General features: G+C 48.3%; 1 protein-coding gene across 3 annotated transcripts in view; it reads left to right on the top strand.

Moving 5' to 3' along the window:
* The first annotated feature begins 503 nt into the window (after positions 1 to 503).
* The window catches only part of ZNF536 (zinc finger protein 536), a 485,998-nt gene continuing 465,744 nt past the window's right edge, over positions 504 to 20,757 (top strand). The window contains exon 1 of one of the 3 annotated variants that reach the window (XM_064381525.1): positions 504 to 613. The gene's annotated coding sequence lies outside the window, so the exon portion shown is untranslated. Of the gene's footprint in view, positions 614 to 1,447; positions 1,504 to 3,480; positions 3,648 to 20,757 lie in introns of those variants that run through there. The other 2 variants (XM_021666661.2, XM_064381526.1) reach the window with 2 other exon arrangements.

Raw genomic sequence — 20,757 nt, 5'->3', positions numbered from 1 at the left:
TATGTCTCAGTAACGAGTCTGACAATCAGAATGTAGCTCTTGGAGAATAGATAGATTTTAATAAGTGTGTTTACATGAGCTCAAGGTCAGAACCAAGCTGCGCTGTGTTAAATGGTTTCTTAGTTGCTAGACAGAGAGAAAAAATGGACGATCACACACCATTCTTTGTAGATTATTATATCAAGGGTTCAGTCTCTGGCTCATCAAAGCTAAATGCCGCAAGACCTATCTAGTTGCTGTGAATTATGCCAGGGCGACAATGGAGAGCGTTTTTAATGGTACAATGCATTTCACCTACCAGATAGGGGGAGGCCGAGCCGGGGATGGGGATGTCTGCTGGGGCTGGGTGATGAGTATCAATGAACGGGGCGATTCTGAAAAGAGGCTGATGAAAATCGAGCCCGCCCTGCCCCGGCTGGGCTGGGAACAGTTCGCAGGGCTCTGCCGAGTGGGCGAGCGAGGCGCGCGAGCAGGGCTCCCGTCCCCCCTCAGCCCCGGAAAATGATCAAGTCAATCGTGTGGGCATGTTTCATTATTCATTGAACACAATCTTTTACAACGCTCCGTTTACGTGCCCGAGTTTGCTCCCGACGCCCGCGTTTCAATGTTTAAGGTAAGGAAAACAAAGGTGGTGGGGGGGAATTGCGGGGCGCGGCGCGGTGCTGGGGGCGCGGCGCGGACGGGGGGGCGGCGGCGGGGGGGGGCAGCTCCGGCGTCCAGGAGGTGGCAAAGTGAGTTTGGACTCTTGGCGCGACCCCCCAGTCCCCTCCCCCTCCCCATCTCGGCAAGGCCTGCCGCCCGGTTCCTTCTCGCCCCATCGCGATTAAAAAATACGGTCTAATTAAATATCCGTGGCTGTGACGTTGGCGAGAGAAGCTGTCAGCGACGGGGGGGAGGGGGGGAAGAGGAGGAAAACCGAGCCAGCGGCGGCGGCAGGGCATCGTAAGGCACTAGGGAACTTCGGCGGCGAGCGGGACCGGCGCCTGGGCCGCCGCTTCCCCGCCCGCAGTCCCGGGACCGTTACTTTGAAAAGGAGGCCCGGGGCCTGGCGCCTAGCGCGCGACTGGGACCCCGCACCCAGCTCCGGGGCCCCGGTCGGCGCCCCCAACCCGCGCGCGGCCCGCAAGCCGCTCTCCGGCCCCGGGAAACTTTCAAGAGGGTCTGGGGGGTAGGGGGAGTCTGAAGGGGAGGAGGAGGCTGGGGCCGCGGAAACTTCTGCTCAAGTGACTTTCCCCATTTTCTCCTCTGCCTGGGACTGGGGCTCGCCCTGCGCTCATTCTCCCGTCCCCGCTCGCTGCGGGGTTCCGGCCCCTCCGCCCGTGGAGAGAGGGTAATTTGCAAGCTTTTTTTGTTTTTGTTTTTGTGTTTTTTTTTTTTTTTTAAATCAAAGTTAGCTGATGCTTACAATGAGTCAAACTTGCGGGCGCCTAGAGCCGCTGAGACCTGCCATTTTGTGATTGCATCGGCCTCCTGTGCCCCGGGAGCCTGGCGAGGCCGAGGCCGGTGAGTCGGTTTCAGGGCTGAGGTGCCAGGGTCCGAACCCACGACCCCAGGAAAGGCCGTGGCGCTTGCAAGCTCAAGCGGCGTCCGCAGCACCTGCCCCAGCCGGGGCCCAGCCAGGGGCCAAAGGGGAAATAAATAAATAAATAAATAAGTAACAGGTTATGGAGGGAATCGAGCCGGCCAGTCCCAGGCTGGAGAAATGAGGCCAATCAGAGCGAGAAAGTGCGGGCGTGGGGACTCTGGAAGGCAGAGGAGAGGAAGGGCTTGGGGGGCGTCTGGGAAGAGTACAATCTAGGGGGACGCCTTCCGCCCCCCCCCAGCGCAGATGGATGACTGGGGTAGGAATGATCTTTGCTGATAAGCCTTTCTGTTTGCTTCAAGACATTATTTTTCGAAGAAGAATTGAGGAAAACAGTCGTAGGCGGGACTCGGGATGTATTTTAAGCCAAAAAAAAAAAAAAAAAAATGGGGGGGTGAGCTTTCCTTTGATGAGTAGGAAAGTGTCCAGATCTCGACGCGCCCATCTGTTGCAGTTTTGCAAATAATTTAAAATACAGATATCTCCATATAGGCGGATGTATGCGAAGTGAAGGAAGGTGGAAACGCAGGGAAGTTAGGGAAAAAGAAAGAAAAGGGGCTGGAGCAGAGAGAGACCTGTGTTGCTCACCTTTCACTGTGCGGAGGAAACTCCTGCAGGGCTTTCTTTGGGGACAGGTGGAAAGTTAATTCCCCCCCCCTTTCCTTTTCACTTCTGTATTGTGAGTGGTTCCTACTGTCTGCCTGTTGGAGAACAGATCCACCGTTCCTGAGTTAGGTGGCGGATTGGAATATTGGGGGGCGGGGAACTTTGGGGTCGAGGGGGCAGTGGCCAGGGGCTGGGGGCCGAGAAAGAGCGGGGCGGGGTCCCAACCCGGCGCGCGAGTGGCAGCGACGACCAGGTTTTGTTTGCCGGATATTGTTATGTCTAACGGGTGCCTCGCCGGAGACGTGATTTGTCAGCTGCCTTCGTTTTCACTTTAGCAGAAAATACGGCAGCTGCGCGGTGTCCCGGCCTGCAGGGCTCGGGCACCGGGTGCGTCCTGGGGCATGGGGTGTGTGCGCGGGTGGGAGCCGGCGGCCGGCGGGGCCGGGGAGAGCGGGCGGGGCCGGGTGAGCGAGCGCGCGGTGCCGGCCTCCGGTTCCTCCTGCGCCTTCTCTAGGCAGCCGCTGCCGCCGCCGCCGCTGTGCAATTTAGCAGAAATCCGACAGGGGCCGCGTTTGCTGAGCGCATCCGGCGGCCGGGCTGCCGGAGCGGGCCGCTGGGCCCGGCTGACCAGTGTAGGGCGGGGAGGGGGCCGGAGGGGGAACCGGCGGGGAGGGGCGCGGGAAGCACGCCTGGCCCGAGTGCGCTCAGTCCCCCAACCCTGGTGCCCCCGGCGAGTTGAGCAGCCCCGCGCGCCCTGACCTTGGCGCCCCAGTCTCCAGCCAGGGCTTAGGTGAACTTGGGGTGGGGTGTGCGTGCGTGCGTGTGTGCGTGTGTGTGTGTATGTGTGTGTGTGTGTGTGGAGGGGGTGGTGATACTGTGAACGCGCTGTTTTCTTTCCCAGTTTGATATTAGCAACTGGATTTTTACTTTAAGACCGGCTTTGCTCGCTGCTGGGGTTGGGAAGGGGGGCGATCTTTTCCCATCACTCACATCTTTGTTCATTGTTCACTGAGTGGAAGGCAGGCGACTTAAAGAGACGAAAGAGAGGAAAAAGGGGGGAGAGACGTAGAGAGGAAAAAGAGGGGGGCGTCCAGAAGAGGGAAGGAGAGGCGTGGGGACAGGGCCCCCGCCCCTGCCGGGGTCGGGTTTGATCATGAAATAGTAAACCCACGCACGGAGGGTCGCCGGGAAAGTGGACATTACCGCTTTAATTAACTTCGAGATGCTCCGGCGGTGGGACCTGGCGTAGCCGTGACGCGCCCCCATAAATCTGCCCGGCCCGTGGCTGCTCCGAGAACTCGTACAGTAGCGGCGTCAGATCCAACGCGCGCCTCCCAGTCCGGAGTCCATTTGCATAATTGGATTTTTTTTTTTTTTTACCTCCTTCTTTCTCCCTGAAACTTGTTTGAAAACCCAAGTGAAAATCGCGACGATCTGCACACCCAAAAGCAAGTGCCAAGTAAGTGCCCTGCGGTGGCCTCGGCGCTCCCCGGGATGAGCGCGCAAAGCCGGGAGCGTGGTGCCGGGAGCCGCGCGCAGCTGCGGGCCGGCCTCGCGTGCGGGCGACTGGGCGGCGGGAGGACTACATCCGCGGGCTCCGGGGCTGCCCGGCTGGCTGCTTGCACAACTTTTTTTTCCCCCTCCCGTCTCCCGACTTTTCGGGCCAGGTGAAGTGTTTGGGCCACTCGTGTACCTGTGGCGAGACTGGAGAGGTGATCTTGCGGGGGCGAGCGGTTGCAGTTGGGCATCTCGCCCAGGTCGGGGGCGGGCAGTCGGTCCCTGTCGTTGCCGTGGAGGGCAGAGCTGCGAGTGAGCGGGCCGGCTTCTGGTCGCGCCGCGCCGTGGATGCAAGCCTGTAGCCAAATGCCTCCCCCATTATTCTAAGGTTTGTGTCTGCGTGTGCGTGTGTGTATGTGTGTGTTTGCGCTGTGCTTTTAAACAGAAAGAAAAGCAACCAAAACAAGAGCAGGAAGGGCTTTTTTCTTAGCTCGTCCCCCTTCCCCCAGCATCATTTATTTCTTTTGCTTGAAGGAGAGAGTGCAGAGCTTCTTTGCTAAAGACAGGGTCATCAAGAGATTGACAATTCTGTTGGAAATGCCATGAATCCTATAGCGAAAATGTAGCTGCATTTATAAAACACCAATACTTGCCTGATAAGGAAAGTCTATCTCAAATTTTATTTAAAAAATATATTATTATCATAATGATTATGTACAGCATTCAGAACCTAGGGAAAAAGTCGATTTGCTTGGGAGAAGACTAGAACCCTAGTTCCTGTTTGCCCAGCCAGTCTGGGAACTTGTGGGGAGCTGCGCCCACCACCCAGCCTGGAAGCAGCTGGAGGGCTCAGCTTTCAGTCCAGGGAGTCACAGGGGGTCGCCCTGGCAGCCCTCTGGCCTCTGCTCAGGGAGAGCCCAGGGCTTCTGGCTGAAGGCTGCTTTAGTTATGATGTCATTCTGATAGCGGAGTGCAAATGTCTCCTGATTCCACCATTAACCGCCTGGCTGATTTGCTTGGTAATGATAGCACTGACGTCCTGCTCCCTGACAAATGCAGAACCTCTGAGCCCTAGGAATTAACTTTTCCCCCTACTGAGGAGAAACCCTGGCTGCCAGGAGTTTCAGCCCTGGGCCTCTGCCTGTGGACTTTCTCTGCCTCAGTCCCAGACAATGACATAGATGACAGGCCCTCGGGCCGAGGGACCCATTTTCCCAAAGTTTACAAAACTTTTAAGACCTTCATTTCCAGAAGACCCTACTTAATCTGGTCAAACTTAAACGTGATTGTGACCAGGCAGAGATATTTGGATGTGACAACTGGCCAGGAGTCAGAGACCATTGCATAGATTTGCCTCCTACCTTCAGTCCCTTAAGTGTGACTTTATGTTAATATCGCTGCAAGTCAACCGGATTTAGTGTTGATTTTTAAATAGTGTACAATGATTTAAGACTTCTTTTGATTTACTATTCAAATGAAATTTGCATAAATATGATGAAAATGAACTTAACATCTGGGCATATGAAAAAGGGTTAGTACCTCATATGTCATCTGTAGGGGAAGTTTCTAAAATGCTTTCACCCCAAACTGGGTTTGGGGAAACAGTTCCTGGGGACATACATGGTAATTATGGAGAACCTGGAGAATACGCTTTCAATGAATTTGCATTCTCTTGGACTAGTGCTCTGAAAACCCATCTTGTTCAGTGCCTGGAGTGGTTAACTTCGGAGCAGGCTGAAGATCTTCGCAACTCAGCAACTTAACTGCTGGCCGGGCTGTCTTCACGGAAGACTTGGGGCAGGCAGGGAGCGACAGTCACGCTGTTCTGGTCCAAGTCAGAGGCCAATAACCCCCATTATGGGAGAGGACAGAGAGGCAGCTAGAAGGTAAGCTTGACTTCCCATAGCTGCCCATGGGGTACTGAAGGCAGTGCTGAGATGTGGAATCGTTGCCCACTGAACCCCAGAAAGCTGAATGATTAGGTTTGTTTGCTTTGCCTTAGGTAATTCAAGAAATTTCCATCAGCTCTATGAGCCCATTCAAGTGAACTCTGAACTCCATCTTACTTTTGAGCAAGACAGGCTTATCTCTGGCATCAAGAAATCAGAGTTAAACAGCCTTACCGAAATGTGGTTGCCTTTTGCTCAAAAGTTGGATGTGAATGGCACAGGTGTTTTTTTAAAGTGCCTTGAATGGAGGGGGAAGAAAGACAGCAATGATACTCATGAGAATATAGATGAACTTTTTTTTTTTTAATAAGAAGAGTATTATAAAAGAAGAAAGCAAATAGATTTATTTTTCTAGGCCGAATGAGGACAATTATAGCTTTTTAACACCTTTGGATTTAGTGTTTTTAATAAGCCTTTTAAGTAAGCTGAAATATCAGCTTACATTTTGTTCTCAACATTATTTAAAATGAGACTTGACGCAAATTTAAAGACAGAAGCAAGTTTTCTGCAGGTCAACATTTGTCCATACGAGAAAGAGAAGTCTCTTCCATGGCATGTCTGCCAGGACCCAGGGCAGGCCAGTGCTCAGCCCTACCTCAGCCTAGCTCTAAGTGAAGCCTTAGATTTGGGCTGGAAGGACAGGGGTGGTCAGCTGCCCTGACAGTATCTCTCAGGCTGGAGTCTAAAAGCAAGGCACAAACTCACTCACATTGCTACTAGTGGGGCCTTGTGAATGGAGGGGCTTCTTCTGTGAACTCACACCTGCTCTGCACACTGGTACCATCTCTGGAATGTGCCAGGGCAAGGTCTGGCTGAGGCTGCGGAGGAGTTGGAGGGAAGGAAGCAGGAAGCAGGGTCAGTGGGGAAGAGGGGGAGGGAGGTCTCTGTCTGCCTGGCTGGGCTCACCTGTGTGCTTCATGTGGTCCCTGCTCTGGAGATGTTGAAAGGGAGGCCTTTTTGCCAAGGAGAGGGATTGGTTGTTCAGGTCTAGACCCTTCAGTCTGTTGTGATGTTCCCCTTGGTGGCATTGAATGTCTTTAGAAGAGTGAGTAGATAATGTGTGCAGTCAGAATGCGCTAAGTCAGGGAGCGGCCTCTTAGGTTGTGGTGATAATAGGGGTGTGTGTGTGTGTGTGTGTGTGTGTGGTGTGCTGGGGAAGAGTGCTGCCTGCTAGAAGTAGTTGTTCTGAGATGATTTCCTTTTCATCTACATTGTACTATCTGGGATAGATTGGCGAGTTTGTATTGTACGTGTGTGTTGGAGGGGTTGGCGTGGAAATAAATGAAGGAATCAGGAAGTTCAAGAGAACATGCATCCACAGAATATAGACATTAGGGAGCACAGGTCAGTTTTCTGAAATCCTCCCCTTCCTTTTTTTTTTTTTTTTTTTTTTTGCAAAAGAAGGCAAACATGGATGGAAGCCCCTCAGGAAGGTGGGCTGTGCAAAAAGCCATCTGGCCCACCTGGCAGTGTCTGGGGTGGGCCGGGGGGCCTCCCCCGCCAGTTGATGCCATCAGCGGACTCCTGTTGACTGTGCCTGGGGTTAAGGGCTGGTGTGGCTGATTCTGTTGGCTCCCTGAGAGTCTCCTCTCAGCTTTTGCTTTTTAAAAAATAATTTTCAACTTTTATTTTAGCCTCAGGGGGTACATGTGCAGGGTTGTTTTATGGGTACATTGTGTGATGCTGAGATTCGGGGTATAATGCATCCCGTCATCCAGGTAGTGAGCATCGTACCCAACAGTTAGTTTTTCAGCCCTTCTGCCCCTGCCTTTCTCCCTCCTCTAGTGTCCCCCAGTATCCATTGTTGCCATCTTTATATTAATATGTACCCAATCTTTAGCTCCCACTTATACGTGAGAACATGCTGTATTTGGTTTTCTGTTCCTGTGTTAATTCGCTTAGGATAATGAGCTTTCACTTTTAAAAATTGCTGTAGATCTCTAGGCTTTCTCTTATAGTGGAGATTTTGCTACTAGAAGCAGCATCAAGCACTTGGCTTTTCACATGCTCTGAGCCTGCTCGAGGTGGGGTTTATTTTCCCTAAGAAACAAGATTCAGATGAGAGTGAGGCCTGTGTGGAACTTAACAGATGAAGCTGGCATCATTTCTCCAGCTCGGGGCACTTGTGGGAGTCTGTGCTGTGCGTTGTAGGATATTTGGGAATATCCCCGGCTTCCACCCCACTAGATGCCGGTGGTGCTCCCCCAGCTATGACAATCAAACATGTCTCCAGACATTTCTATATCTCCCCTGGGGAGAATCGAGCTGATTTCCCACACTTTATGTGCCGGGCCTTGTCCTGGGCCTCTCTGGGAGGATGGGAGGTCAGCTGTGGTCCTACCCCTGGGGACTGCACAGGCTGGTGGGGAGACAGACATGTCCTGATGCCCTGTCAGTCCAGGGAGCTGGGCTGTGTACCGAACAAACAGGAAGACCTGTGGGGTCTGAGAGAGGAGAGAGCTTCCACATGGATGGATTGTATCTGAGCAAAGGCTTGGAGTCCAGCTCTGACTGCTTTCAGATCAATTGTACTTAGAAGTAGCGCGGGGAGCAGGAGGTGGGGGTGTGTGAAGGGGGGAACCATGTCCCTGGACCCTGACTGTGACGTGCAAACTAAGCGGTGGAAAGCGTAGTTCTTAGGCTCTGAGTGAGTTGAGGCTGGGTACTTTGCTGTCAGGATAATGATACTTTTTTTTTTTTTTAAACTTTAAGAGAATGACTCTTGCTCTGTCACCCAGGCTGAAGTGCACTGGTGCAATCATGGCTCACTGTAGCCTGTAGGTTCAAGTGACCCTCCCACCTTAGCCTCCTGAGTAGCTAGGACTACAGGCATACACCACCACACCCGAGCATTTTTTTTTTTTTTAAAGAGATGGAGTCTTGCTGTTGCCCAGGCTGATTTCAAACTCCTGGCCCCAAGCAATCCTCCCACCTTGGCCTCCCAAAGTGCTGGGATTATAGGCATGGGCCACTGCACCTGGCTGTCCATTTTTGAGTATTTACTATGTGCAAGGCACAGCTCCTAGTGCTTTACAACTTCCTTATGGTGGCAGGCACTATGTATGTCCTGAATTTGGGAAGGGAAATTGAGGCAATGGGAGGAGTAAGTGGTGGGTCTAGGATTAGACGCACCCTTCATGTCTCTGGAGTTGGCATGCTTAGCCCATCTACTGCTGCAAAGCATCTCCTGTGATCCACGTTCAACTGCCTTTTCTGGGGCCAGATTCACAGCAGGACCTCTGTGATTTGCTCCTGATTCTCAAAGCTCATACTCTGCACCCTGACACCAGGCTTGGGGGCTGGTAGAGCCAAAGCAAGCACTCTTTGGGGTGGACTGAAGCCTCCAGTGGGTGGTGGCAGGAAGGTGATGTCAATGCTTCGAAGGCATGAAGTGATGCAGGAAGGAAAATCAGTTTGTAAGTTTCCTCCTTTCCTCTACCTAGTATTCTTAGTCTGCGGCTTTCCAATGAGAAAATTAAGTGCCGTTATGATACAGGAGAAATGATCACCGTAGGCCTAAGCTGACATTAACCTGAAATATTTCTATCAAGGCATTACAGCTTTGATTACCTGAGCTGTGTTTAGTTGGGTCTTTGATTACCTAGGTGGGCCTGGCTCCTGGGGAATGTATTTCTGGCCCCTCACCTCCTTGCTGGCTCTTCAGCCAGATGCTAGGAGGCCACCTCTCCACTGAGAAAGGTGTTTGTCTATTTGGGACCACCAGGCTCCTTCACTTTTTTTTTTTTTGAGATGGAGTCTTGCTCTGTCACCCAGGCTGAAATGCAGTGACGTGATCTTTATACACTGCAACCTCCGCCTCCTGGGTTCAAGTAATCCTCCCACCTCATCCTTCCAAGTTGCTGGGATTATAGGCATATGCCACCACACCTGGCTAATTTTTGTATTTTTAGTAGAGACAAGGTTTCACCATGTTAGCAAGGCTGGTCTCAAACTCCTGACTTCAGGAAATCCACCCGCCTCAGCCTCCCTAATTACAGGCATGAGCCACTGCGTCTGACCTGCTTCACATTTTATTGCTTTGTTACTAAATTACACACACACACACACACACAGACACGCACACACCATGAAGTAGCTTTATTTAGGTTGTGAAAGCCCACCTAAAATCGAGATTAATCACAGAAATGCCCATTCAGCCTAATTGTAATGATGGTGTGCCTTGCATTTCTGAGATCCCCTCGTAATTCCCATAAATTCGAACGAGAGTTTGGTTCATGGAAGGACCCGACGGTAGGACCCTTGGGAAGTGGCATTAATTCAGCAGACATTCCTGCTTGTGGTTTCCAGGCACGGGAGGAAGGGAAGGTCTGGGGCTCTTCGGTGTTAGGGATGCAGGGGTGACCACGGCATGGACACCTGCAGTTGCCCCTGTTGGGTGCTGACCCCATGCCAGGCACTGCATTCCACACCCCTGGTACATTATCTTGCTTAGTTCTTTTCACACCCCGGGGAAGGGCCTCCCTTGGGGCAGCTTCCTCAGTGGACAAACTGAGGGGAGCAGTGACTTGTTGTGACCCATGGCTGTGGCATGGCCGAGTGGGCATGGGATGCCAGCTGCATGGGCCCGGGAGGCTCATGTCTCAACCTCGTTTGCCCTCTTGCCTCTCTAAACTGTCCTTCGCACTGAGAACAAAATTGTCCTTCCAAATAATGTTAACCCGCCTTGAAAAGGGAAGTTAAAACATGTCAACCGGAACTTGCTACTTTGAGAACATATACATTGTTGTGAATTTTTTTTTTTTTTTTTTTTTGAGACGGAGTTTCGCTCTTGTTACCCAGGCTGGAGTGCAATGGCGCGATCTCGGCTCACCGCAACCTCCGCCTCCTGGGTTCAGGCAATTCTCCTGCCTCAGCCTCCTGAGTAGCTGGGATTACAGGCACGTGCCACCGTGCCCGGCTAATTTTTTGTATTTTTAGTAGAGACGGGGTTTCACCATGTTGACCAGGATGGTCTCGATCTCTTGACCTCGTGATCCACCTGCCTCGGCCTCCCAAAGTGCTGGGATTACAGGCGTGAGCCACCGCGCCCGGCTGTGAATTTGTTTTTAAGAGGGAGAAAGTATTTGGAAACTCCGTGTCAGCTAACAAGTAACTAAAGAGAGAGCAAACAGATCACAGACCTCATAGATATTACATATAAAATTTAAACTGTTTGAATAACTTGATATTTAATTTTATCTTCTAAAATATCTAGAAACATGTATCCCTTACTGACTAGAGAAAAAAAGCGGCATACACAATTTTTTTGTGTGGTTATTTTTCCAAAATTTTAATTCTCAATTAAAATCTATTTAAATCAGACAATGTCTTCCAAATGATTATGGAAAGGCCATCATTTATATGAAGGCCTGTTGAAGGGGCTGGGAAGTCTCACTGCAATTATAGCTAAAGTGCTTTAATTATTTTGCTTCCTCGGTCAGGGCCCCCAGTTTTGGGGTTGTAATCTGTTGATGCCAAGTGACTATTTCGGCAGCCTTAAATCTGCACCGAGCAGAGAGCATCTCACGGATGGAACATGGCTGGATCTGCTCATTAAACTCAGTGCGTGGATTCCACAGCATCAGAGAAACTTTATTCCCCAACATTTCCACCCGAAAGAGGGTCAGCGCTGGTGGCTGGGCGGTCCCCCTCCAGCAGCCCAGGAAGAGTTCAAAAGGTGGAAAAGTGGTAGTGTGGGAATGTGAGGAGGAAGAAAAGCGGCCACATGCCGGCATGAAAGGATTTAATCTGCACAGCCGAAACCTCCTCTGATAGTGGAGGGCTTGCTTCTGTGCTGGTGTCAGCAAAGGCACTCTCTCTCTGAGTCCTGCCGCCACTGGATACTGAGGGCTTGTATGTAGCTGAGAATAGTCTGAAGCCACAGCTTGCCTGGAGCTCTCATGGACATTGCATGCACCATTTCTTAAGCAAAAAGCCAGACACTCCATCTGCAATTCTTTTTAGAGATCATTAGTTTGACAACTTAATATTTATTTTCCGTGTGATTTTTGTTTTGTTTCAGCTCCTTCTCACCCCACCCATTTCCTCCTTTTTGGCTTTTTCACCCTGTGCGTACATATTCATCCCGAGAGTATTTTGAAAAAGCTTTTGTTAAAGTTGGGGATGTGGGGGCACAATTGGAATTTTAGTTCCATTTAAAATTCCCAACTAGCCTATTTTGAAGGCAGAAGAAGTCCAGACAAGATGACATGAACATTTGCATCACCTAAAAATGAATTAAGGCTATAAGGTAACAATTTTCCCCTCTAATAACTGCTGCCACCCCAAGGAAGACACAGTGGCTTTCTTAGTAGGTGACAATTGCTGGGCTCAGCCAGGGTCTGGTCATCTGGTTGGCATTTCCCAGGACAGTGCCCTGGGATGCCATGGATGGTGATACAGCTTGTCCTTTGGGGGTGGTGGTGGTAGGGATGTGCATGCCCAGCCTGTTGGCATGTTTACTCTTTAGAGATGGGTGTCTGGTGAGGTCAAGTCATATATTCCAGATATCAGAGTAGGTGCCACCTTCCAAATGCTTCCGGAAGAACGGGTTGCATTTTGACATTCTGCTCCTTTGTCTCACTGACACCAGCAACTTGATCCTCACATCTCAAAATGTTGACAAGAGCTAGATTCTTGTGAGATTTTTTTTTTTTTTTTCCCAGGCACTGCCTGGCTAAGAAGCCTGGCCACTCAGGTGAAAAATACCAGGCCCCTGTGTGGATCTGGGGGACAGCAGGCATCTGTTGTTAAGAAAACTTTCTCTCCCTTTGCATGACAATATTGCTCAGATGAAAATAGCACAATTTTTGTGTGATCTCCAAATACCATCTTCAATAAAATAATTTGTTCATTGATGTGAAGAATGAGTGGTTTCCAGCTGCTTCCTTCCCCGGGACAGACTTTCACGTTGGAATCTGTCTCTTTGACTCACTTCTGGTAGAGGTTGGCCTCCTGTGGAGGCCATTGTGAAGGGGCCAGGCAGCCTGGGGAAGCTGGGGATGGAGTCCTTGTTTCCCTAGGAATCAGAGGGCTTAGCAGAATCAAACACAAAATCATAATATGATAATTTAAGCTTAAAACATTCAGGTATTTATGCTCACTGATCTTCATCTTGAAGGTAGGCAAGTGGAATTCTTGCTGGACTGTGGGGGCCAAGGCGACCCTCCTTTTATGCATCTCTATCATCAGCCAACTCTTAACCTTTAGAGTGACATGAGGAAACTTCATGCGTCTTTTCACTGACTGTATTACTGTTCCTGAAGGAGGAGAGTCTAAAGGATTCTTTGTGTGCATTTTGTTTGCTGATTAAATTGTTTTTGCAAGAGTTACATAATATATGTGTGTTGCTTGATCTATCCATAGATATAAGTTCTTTTTTTTTTTTTTTTTTTTTTTTGCATAATTTAACTTTTAGGGATGTTTCTTCCCTCAATAAGGTGCTTATTTCATTGAGCTGGAAACATCAAGTTTGTAAATGAGGAAGAGCTGGAGACATCTTTTTGTTTTGTTTTAAAGCAATGTAACACTGTAATAAAGAGCTCAGGATCAGTCAGATGGCACCAAGTTTCACATCCAGCCTCACCACTTATAAGCTGTTTGTAAGCAGGGCATTTTGATGTTTGAGCCTCAGTTTTCTCATCAGTAGAATTGGACTAATTTTTTCTCCTTCATAAAGTCATCAGGATTAAAAGAGAAAATGATTAAGGAGTCCAGAGACCAGCTATTCAATGAATGGCCAGCTACTTTTATTACTTGTTTAATACATTTTGTTGAATATTTTAGAAATAGACGCCCCACCGAAGGCTGCTGGCATCAGTCATCTGCAGAGCTGGTTGAAGTGCCATTCCTCCTTCTTTCCTGGCTGGTCTTTGGAGTGATATACCTGGGAATCAATAGCTATTGGCTGATAGATTTCCTATGTTTCTGAGGATGCATTTTAAGGGGTCAGCTGAGTTATGGAGGGGTCTGGGGTCTAAGCCTTCACTAAACAAATATTCTCACTCCATCAAATGTTAGCACTGTGTTTCTAGGCCACACACACACATGATCAAGCATGAAAACACATACATGCACACACATGTACTGGTTGGTTCCTGGATTCCTGGTAGGAATGATAGGCTGTGCTTTCCATCTTTTCCCTGTAGCCAAAGCTAAGGATCCCAAGGAGGTCCCTTCATTTCTTCCTTTCTTCCCTCCTTTCCTCCTTCCCTCCTTTCCTCCCTCTCTCCTTCCCTCAGTCCCTTTCTCTCTCCTTCCTATCTATATCTATCTATCTATCATCTATCTATCTGTCTGTCTAGATATATAAAGTGTATCCTAGGTAGAATTAGCACTATGAATGAGAACAGAAATGCTTTGAGGCCATTGTATCAACGCAAAAGCAAAATGAAAGTAGTGATCTCTTAGTTTTCAGGTTCCAAATTTAAATATATATATATATGTATATTTATATATATGTATATATTTATATACATATTTATATATATGTATATATTTATACACATATTTATATATGTATTTATATGTGTATATATTGAAATACACACACATATACACACACACACACATATCAGAGACTCCCCCAATTTGCATAATGGTGTATATTCATGTGTTGATTTCAAAGCGGCCTAACACTTAAGCATAAAGTATAAAATTAATGAGTGGAACCTGTGACCATTGCAATTAGGATAAGTCACCTGAGAGAGAGGTGGGGCATGGAACAGAGCTCCTTTACTTTCTCCTGCAGAGGAAAATGTAGAATTTTGGGCTGGATTTCCCTCTCCTGAGGGGATCCTACATCTGTGACAAAAGAAAAATGCCAGTGCCTTTTGGAAAGTAGGGAATGCCCTACTGATGCTGTATGAAGAAGCCAGACTCCATCTTTCCCCCGGGGAAGTGTGAAACCAAGATGGGGTCCTGTCAATGACCCTCTAGCGTTTATTGAGTGCCCATGAGACAGGTGGCCTTAGACTTTGAAATGCAATGTATTATTTAACTTTATTCTGAGAACACTGTCTGCCTTTTGATGGAGAAAGCAAGGCTTATCGTGTGGTGTGACTTGCCCAAAGCCAAGCTGATGGTTGGTAGCAGTGCTGGGCTCTGAACAGAAGAGCATGTAATCTACATGTCATGTCAGTGACATGTAGGTTGCATGCCCTTTAGACTGGGGCTCTTGGCACATGGCCTGGACCTTCTCTGCAAATGGGGTTTCCTAGAACAGACACGGTGGTTGGAGAATTGGCAATCATGAGACAGACATACTTGTAGTTGCAGAGATTCTACCATACTTACTCCTTGGACCCTAAAGGGAAAGACTTTTCCTGTGTATTTCTGAGCATGGGAATTATTTCGCTTCTTAAAATGCATTCAAGTCAAAGGCCTGGGAGTAAAAGCAGAGGCCAACATCCCATCCTCTGCTCGTGGGTGAGGAGTGCTTCTTCCCATGTACTACAGGTATCTCCTGTATTCCCAGGGCGCCTTTACCTTTCCTGTCCTCACTCCATGTGTCATTCTTCTCTCAGGCATCAGTCTAAATCTTTCTTGCTCCATGAAGCTGTATTTGAACACCCATCCATGCCAAAAAAGAGCGTACGCCACAATGCCCCATGAGGCAAGACTGCCTTTCATCTGTTCCCACCCTTGGGGTTTTTGAAGCCAGTCTTCTCTGGACTTGCTGGCCAGCCTTCTATGGAGACATTAGGGAGATGTATTTGGACTTTATTCCTCCCTATCATCTGTGAGTTGTTAAACCAGATGCAAAGGTGCCAACATTGGTTGTGTTGTAAGAATTCTGAGGGGCCGAGCATGGTGGCTCATACCTGTAATCCCAGCACTTTGGGGGGCTGTGGTGAGCAGATCACTTGAGGTCAGGAGTTTGAGATCAGCCTGGTCAACGTGGTGAACCCCGGTCTCTACTACAAATATTTAAAAAATTAGCTGGGCATGGTGGCAGGCACCTGTAATCCCAGCTACTTGGGAGGCTGAGGCAGGAGAATCGCTCAAACCTGGGAGGTGGAGGTTGCAGTGAGCCGAGATCATGTCACTACACTCCATCGTGGGTGACAGAGCAAGATTCTGTTTCAAAAAAAAAAAAAAAAATTCCAAGGACTGGCTCTGCTGGGCCAGTGTCTGGTGTCCAGAGCCCCAGAGGGGACTGTATCTGTATCTCTTCAGGGGAATGGGTTGAGGGGTATCTGGGCTCCTCCCAGGACCTTGTCCCAGGGCAGCTCCCAGCTTCAGGTTGCTCTGCCTGGGAGAAGGCCCAGGAGTGCCATTGCATTGCTGCATCAACCTGACCTCCTGCTGGCCTGCATGTGAAACAGTCCAGAGACAATATCTAGCTTTCCAGGGGCAGCCTGGAAGAAGCCCCGAGCAGCTGGGCTAAACAGGCTCAGAGAGGGAAGCATTGCTAGCAGGCTGTACAGAAAGGAGGGCTTCATGGACCGTCTCCTGAAAGTATTAGGTACTTAGGCCTCAGTCCTTAAATAGTAGTTGAATAGATGAACAGGAAGTGAAGGGCACAGTGTTTGGTGGGTGGAGCAGCAAGAATGCAAGTGTGGCAGTAGGAATTGGCTCAGCGACCTGGGAACAGCACTTGGGAAGGACATTGCTGTGGGCAACACCTGCTAGAAAGGCGTTGAGATTTGGAACTGTCTGAAGTCCTGGGGACACAACAGTGAACAACAGAGTCAAATTGGGGCTGTCATGGAGCTTCCATTCTGGTAGGAGGCAACAGTCAATAAACAAATAATTCAGGCCTCGGGCAGCGGCTCATACTTGTAATCCCAGCGCTTTGGGAGGTTGAGGTGGGAGGATCACTGGAGCCCAGGAGTTCAAGATCAGCCTGGGCAGCATAGCGAGACCCCATCTCTACAAAGAATGAAAAATTAGCTGGGCATGGTGGTGTATGCTTGTAGTCCCAGCTACTCAGGAGGCCGAGGTGGGAGGATCACTTGAACCCAGGTCGAGGCTACAGTGAACTTTGATTGTTCACTGGGTGACAGAGCGAGACCCTGTCTCAAAATCAGAAACAAAACCAAAACCCAAATAATTCAAATACATTGTGTATCAGATGGTGACATGTGTTATGAAGAAAATTGAAGAAAGGAATGGGGATACGTCAGGATGGGAGTGGGGGTTGGGGGGGGCTGTAATGTCACACCAGGCAGGCAGGGAGCCTCACTGAGAAGCTGACATCTAGGAATGGACTTGGTGGTGGAGGCCAGGATGAGGGCATTCCAGGATAAGGGAAGGGCAAATGCAGAGGCCCTGAAGCAGGACTGTGCTAGGTCTGTCCAAGGAGCAGCCGTGTGGCTGAAGTGAAAAAGGAATGGAAAGAGTTAAACTAGCACAGCCCATGGGGATTCCTCTCTCGCTTCTCTCTCACTGCACTCTGGGCAGCACCACGAGGCTCTGCAGATCTTTGCTGAGTGTCTGCTCTGTGCCAGGCACTTGGACCTGACCCCTGTGGTTCCTGCTGCTCTAGAGAGACATGGAAGTATAGGCGCCTTTTGAACCGTGCCTACGAAGACTAGGACGGGAGAGAACCGAGGGCTGTAGGGGCACCTCTTCACCTGGGTGGTCAGCGGTGTCCTCTGGGAGGACTCAGGGTGAGAAGAAGTCAGCAGAGAATAAGGGAAGGAAGATTTCCAGGCAGAGGGAATGGCCTATGCAAAGGTCCTAAGCTTGGAAAGATCTTGGTGGCGCTGTCTTTCTTTGCATGGGGAGGGGGACATCTAACCGGCGCTGCTCTCCCTCTTTGCTGTGAGCGGCGCCTGTTGAGGGGTACTTCCCATGGCAGGGCATCCATGGGCCACTGTGGTCTTCTCTGCCTGATGCCCTTTCCTGCCATCCAAAGTCAGTATCTTTCTTCCAACCGGCCCTTCCCTCTTGCCCTCCTTCCATTCTTCTTCCTACGCAAATATCTACTAGACATTTACTCTGTGCCAGGCACTTAGAGAAGTGAAAATAAAGTTAGCTGCAAAGACAAAAATGATCAAGCTCTCTCACAGGGTAGTTCCCGTTGGGGTTCACAAGGGATTCTGTGATGCCCGGCTCCCCTCTGCCTCCCGATCGGCCACCCCTAGCTTCAGGGGCTGTCCCAGGACTTCACAGTTATTTTTGTATGGCAGCGTTGGGTTAGATTCGCTTGTGCTTCATGCAGTCTGAAGGGTGGGAGGGTACGTCTTGAGTTTTGCTACAGCATGGCTGTGTTGGTGTTCTGAATTCCCTCCATCCCTTTCCATCCGTGACGAGGAAAACTCCACAAGTGGGGTACCTGCCCCCAAGGGATTTGTACTTTACTTAGGATGTGACCCTTTGAGGAGGTTCTTACTCCCTGTTCCCAACTCTTCATCATGAAGACCTATCCCTTTCAAGAGAGGGACAGGTTGGCAGGAAAACCAGATCCTTGTTAGTATCGCCTGTAGGACCACATGGAGGTTTTGATGTCAAGCTTGAAAGTACATCTCATGCCTGGCCTTCCTATTTGTTACTTAAATTATTACAATGTTAACTTTTTTATTTTATTCTTCTTATTTTTTTTTTGGTAGAAAATGAAATATGTCCTGGCTCTTTAGATACTGAACTTTTTTTCTCATTATTTGGTTTTAAATGATTAAGTAAATTTCATTAAATAACTGTAAACATTCCAAAGAGTCCTGCATACATATCGTATTTCACATCATCGTAACTTAGATGCAAAATATTAAAATGTAAATGACTCAATAGAAAAATGATGGAAACAAATGCATGACTTTTATTACACTTTTGGAAAAGTTGCTTAAATATTTCTTCCTTCTTAGCAAAAATCTATGATGAGTTAAAAGAAAAAAATGTTTTAAGACACTATAAAATACAATTCTTAAGAATAAAGCAACAGACCTTGGGAAACAGTTTTTTTTTTTCTAATTTTATCTGTTCAACTTCGTGAATATATGTTGGCAATGGTCCACTCATTAATTTGATTATTTTAAAGTAAGCTATATAAGCATGAATATAATTATTGTAATTTTAAAACATTAGTTAGAACAATATTGCTACCCGAGTACATAATAGAGGTCTAAATTTAGGTATCATGCAATATGAAATTTGAACCAACAGTTCTTCTTTTGCTTCTTAAGAAATACTGCAGTCTGTAGTAAGAATTGTCTGGGAAACATTTGGTATTTTATTTTAGTCTCTATCACAAATTTCCATGTGATTGTTCTATATTAATCATGAAAAGTGACACGAGATTCCTTTTCCATAATAAATAGCAAGTAATGTAATAATAACAAATGATAACACTAATGAAAAATTATATTTTTCCCCAACTTAGCGAAGAGTTCCAACAATAGGTAGGATAAAATAAAATCAATATTTTGACAGTGCTCTATTACGTCTGGCTCATTAATTTGGAGACAACGTCTCTGTTCAATCCCAAATCACAAAGTGTCAACAAATAGTAGTTTTAACATCTACTCTCATTCCAATGCGTTTAATGCTTTGCAAGTTATTTTTAGCGGAAAATGATTTTTTGATTCTGCAGATGTATAGAGATTGCATTGTGTAGGTTTTTGTCTTGGAGAACAATGAAAAACTTTTGCCGTTGCGATTTGTATTCAAGAGATAGTTCATTCCAAATTCCAGTTCAGCACAATCCTATATAGTTTTTCCTGTATATTTACATATATGAATATATGTGTGTGTATACACCCTTAAAGGCCATGTTCATTCCTGTTCGTTAATTTTATGCAAAGTTTTTCTTAGCTGCTGCTTCTCTTAGAAGCATCTACAGTGTCTGATTTCCGAGTACCGACTGTCAGTTGATTAAGGTCAATGCTAGCACTTATTCAGGCTCTTATTGACTGGGGCCACGTGATAGATGTGATTGATTGGCTTTAGACACAGGATTGCTAATTTCCCATTGTAACGGTCCTTTCCACCTAACCCATCCCTCCTCACCCCGAGTTCTTCATGGAGTATTTAAGAACGATCCACCCCCGCCCCCCACCGCCCCTCAGGTGCTGTGCTGTTACATTAAGGCAGAATTTCATCTCTCACTTGTGCAAAAAAAATATGTGTATCACTGCTGCCTGTCTTCCTTTGTTTTCCAGGGATCACAAAAGCCTGGGATTTAGAATAGCAGATAATAACATACAGTGCATATTATTGATGCTGCTTTAATTGTCTTATTGACAACTCACTTGAACTTGGAGAAGCATGCTAATATTTATCATCCTGTGAACTCATGTGCATTTTCTCTACTCAAGCCATAATTACAGAAGAATTTCAAAACTCAGATGTCTGCTTGCCGCACTGCCTCACCTTCCCCGCATTTGGACAAGGCTTCCAGACCACTGCATCACCAGCTCTCTTTGCCTCTTGCCCCTTAAGCTTTTAGCACCCTCTGGATGTTTTTCTCTCTAGGGCAGATCTGGCTAATTAACATGTTGACCAGCACCTGGCCAGGAAAGTCGGGCTGGCGATGTGATCCACCTGAGCAGTTGCAAGGAGGGCAGCATTTGGGTTGCCCAGTGGTTTTTAAATTTTTTCCAAGAGGCAGCTGTTTCTTACCTTTAGGGAAATACCAATGGCGCACATTAGAAAGATTTAGAATAGGCTGAAGCTAGAATTGAGGACATCATCCTGGCTAGGAGACAAAAGTCCATTTAAGGAGGGTTTTGATATGCTCAAGTCAATGGATGGAGCTATCACCATCTAACTCACGTCCACCTAGCTGTCCCCATCTGCCACCCATACCGCCCCATCTACCAGGCACAGCCTTACTGGTCTGCTTTCAGGTCCTCAGACACACAGGCTCCATCCCACTTGAGGGCCATGGCACAGCTGTTTCCTCTGCCTGGGACCCTCTCATCCTCGCCCTTCACCTGGCTACCCCAGCTCACTGCTCAGGTCCCACTCAAGTGGCACATCTTCAGGGAGGCCATTCCCATCTTCTTCTATCCTATCCCGGTCACCTGCTGTCTTGTCCTTTTCTGTTTTCCACACAGTGCTTATCTTTATTGACTTTATTGATTGCACGCTTACCTTCCCTCCACAGGGCTGGACTCCCCAAAGCCAGGGCCCCCAACAGTCTCCCGAGGTCTCTACCCCCAGCACCCAGAGCAGCAACTTGCA

Source organism: Aotus nancymaae, unplaced genomic scaffold (assembly GCF_030222135.1).
Source record: "Aotus nancymaae isolate 86718 unplaced genomic scaffold, 86718_ANA_hifiasm-v0.15.2.pri h1tg000028l, whole genome shotgun sequence".
In the NCBI taxonomy this organism is placed as follows: domain Eukaryota; kingdom Metazoa; phylum Chordata; class Mammalia; order Primates; family Aotidae; genus Aotus; species Aotus nancymaae.
This window is presented reverse-complemented; position numbering and strand designations above follow the sequence as displayed.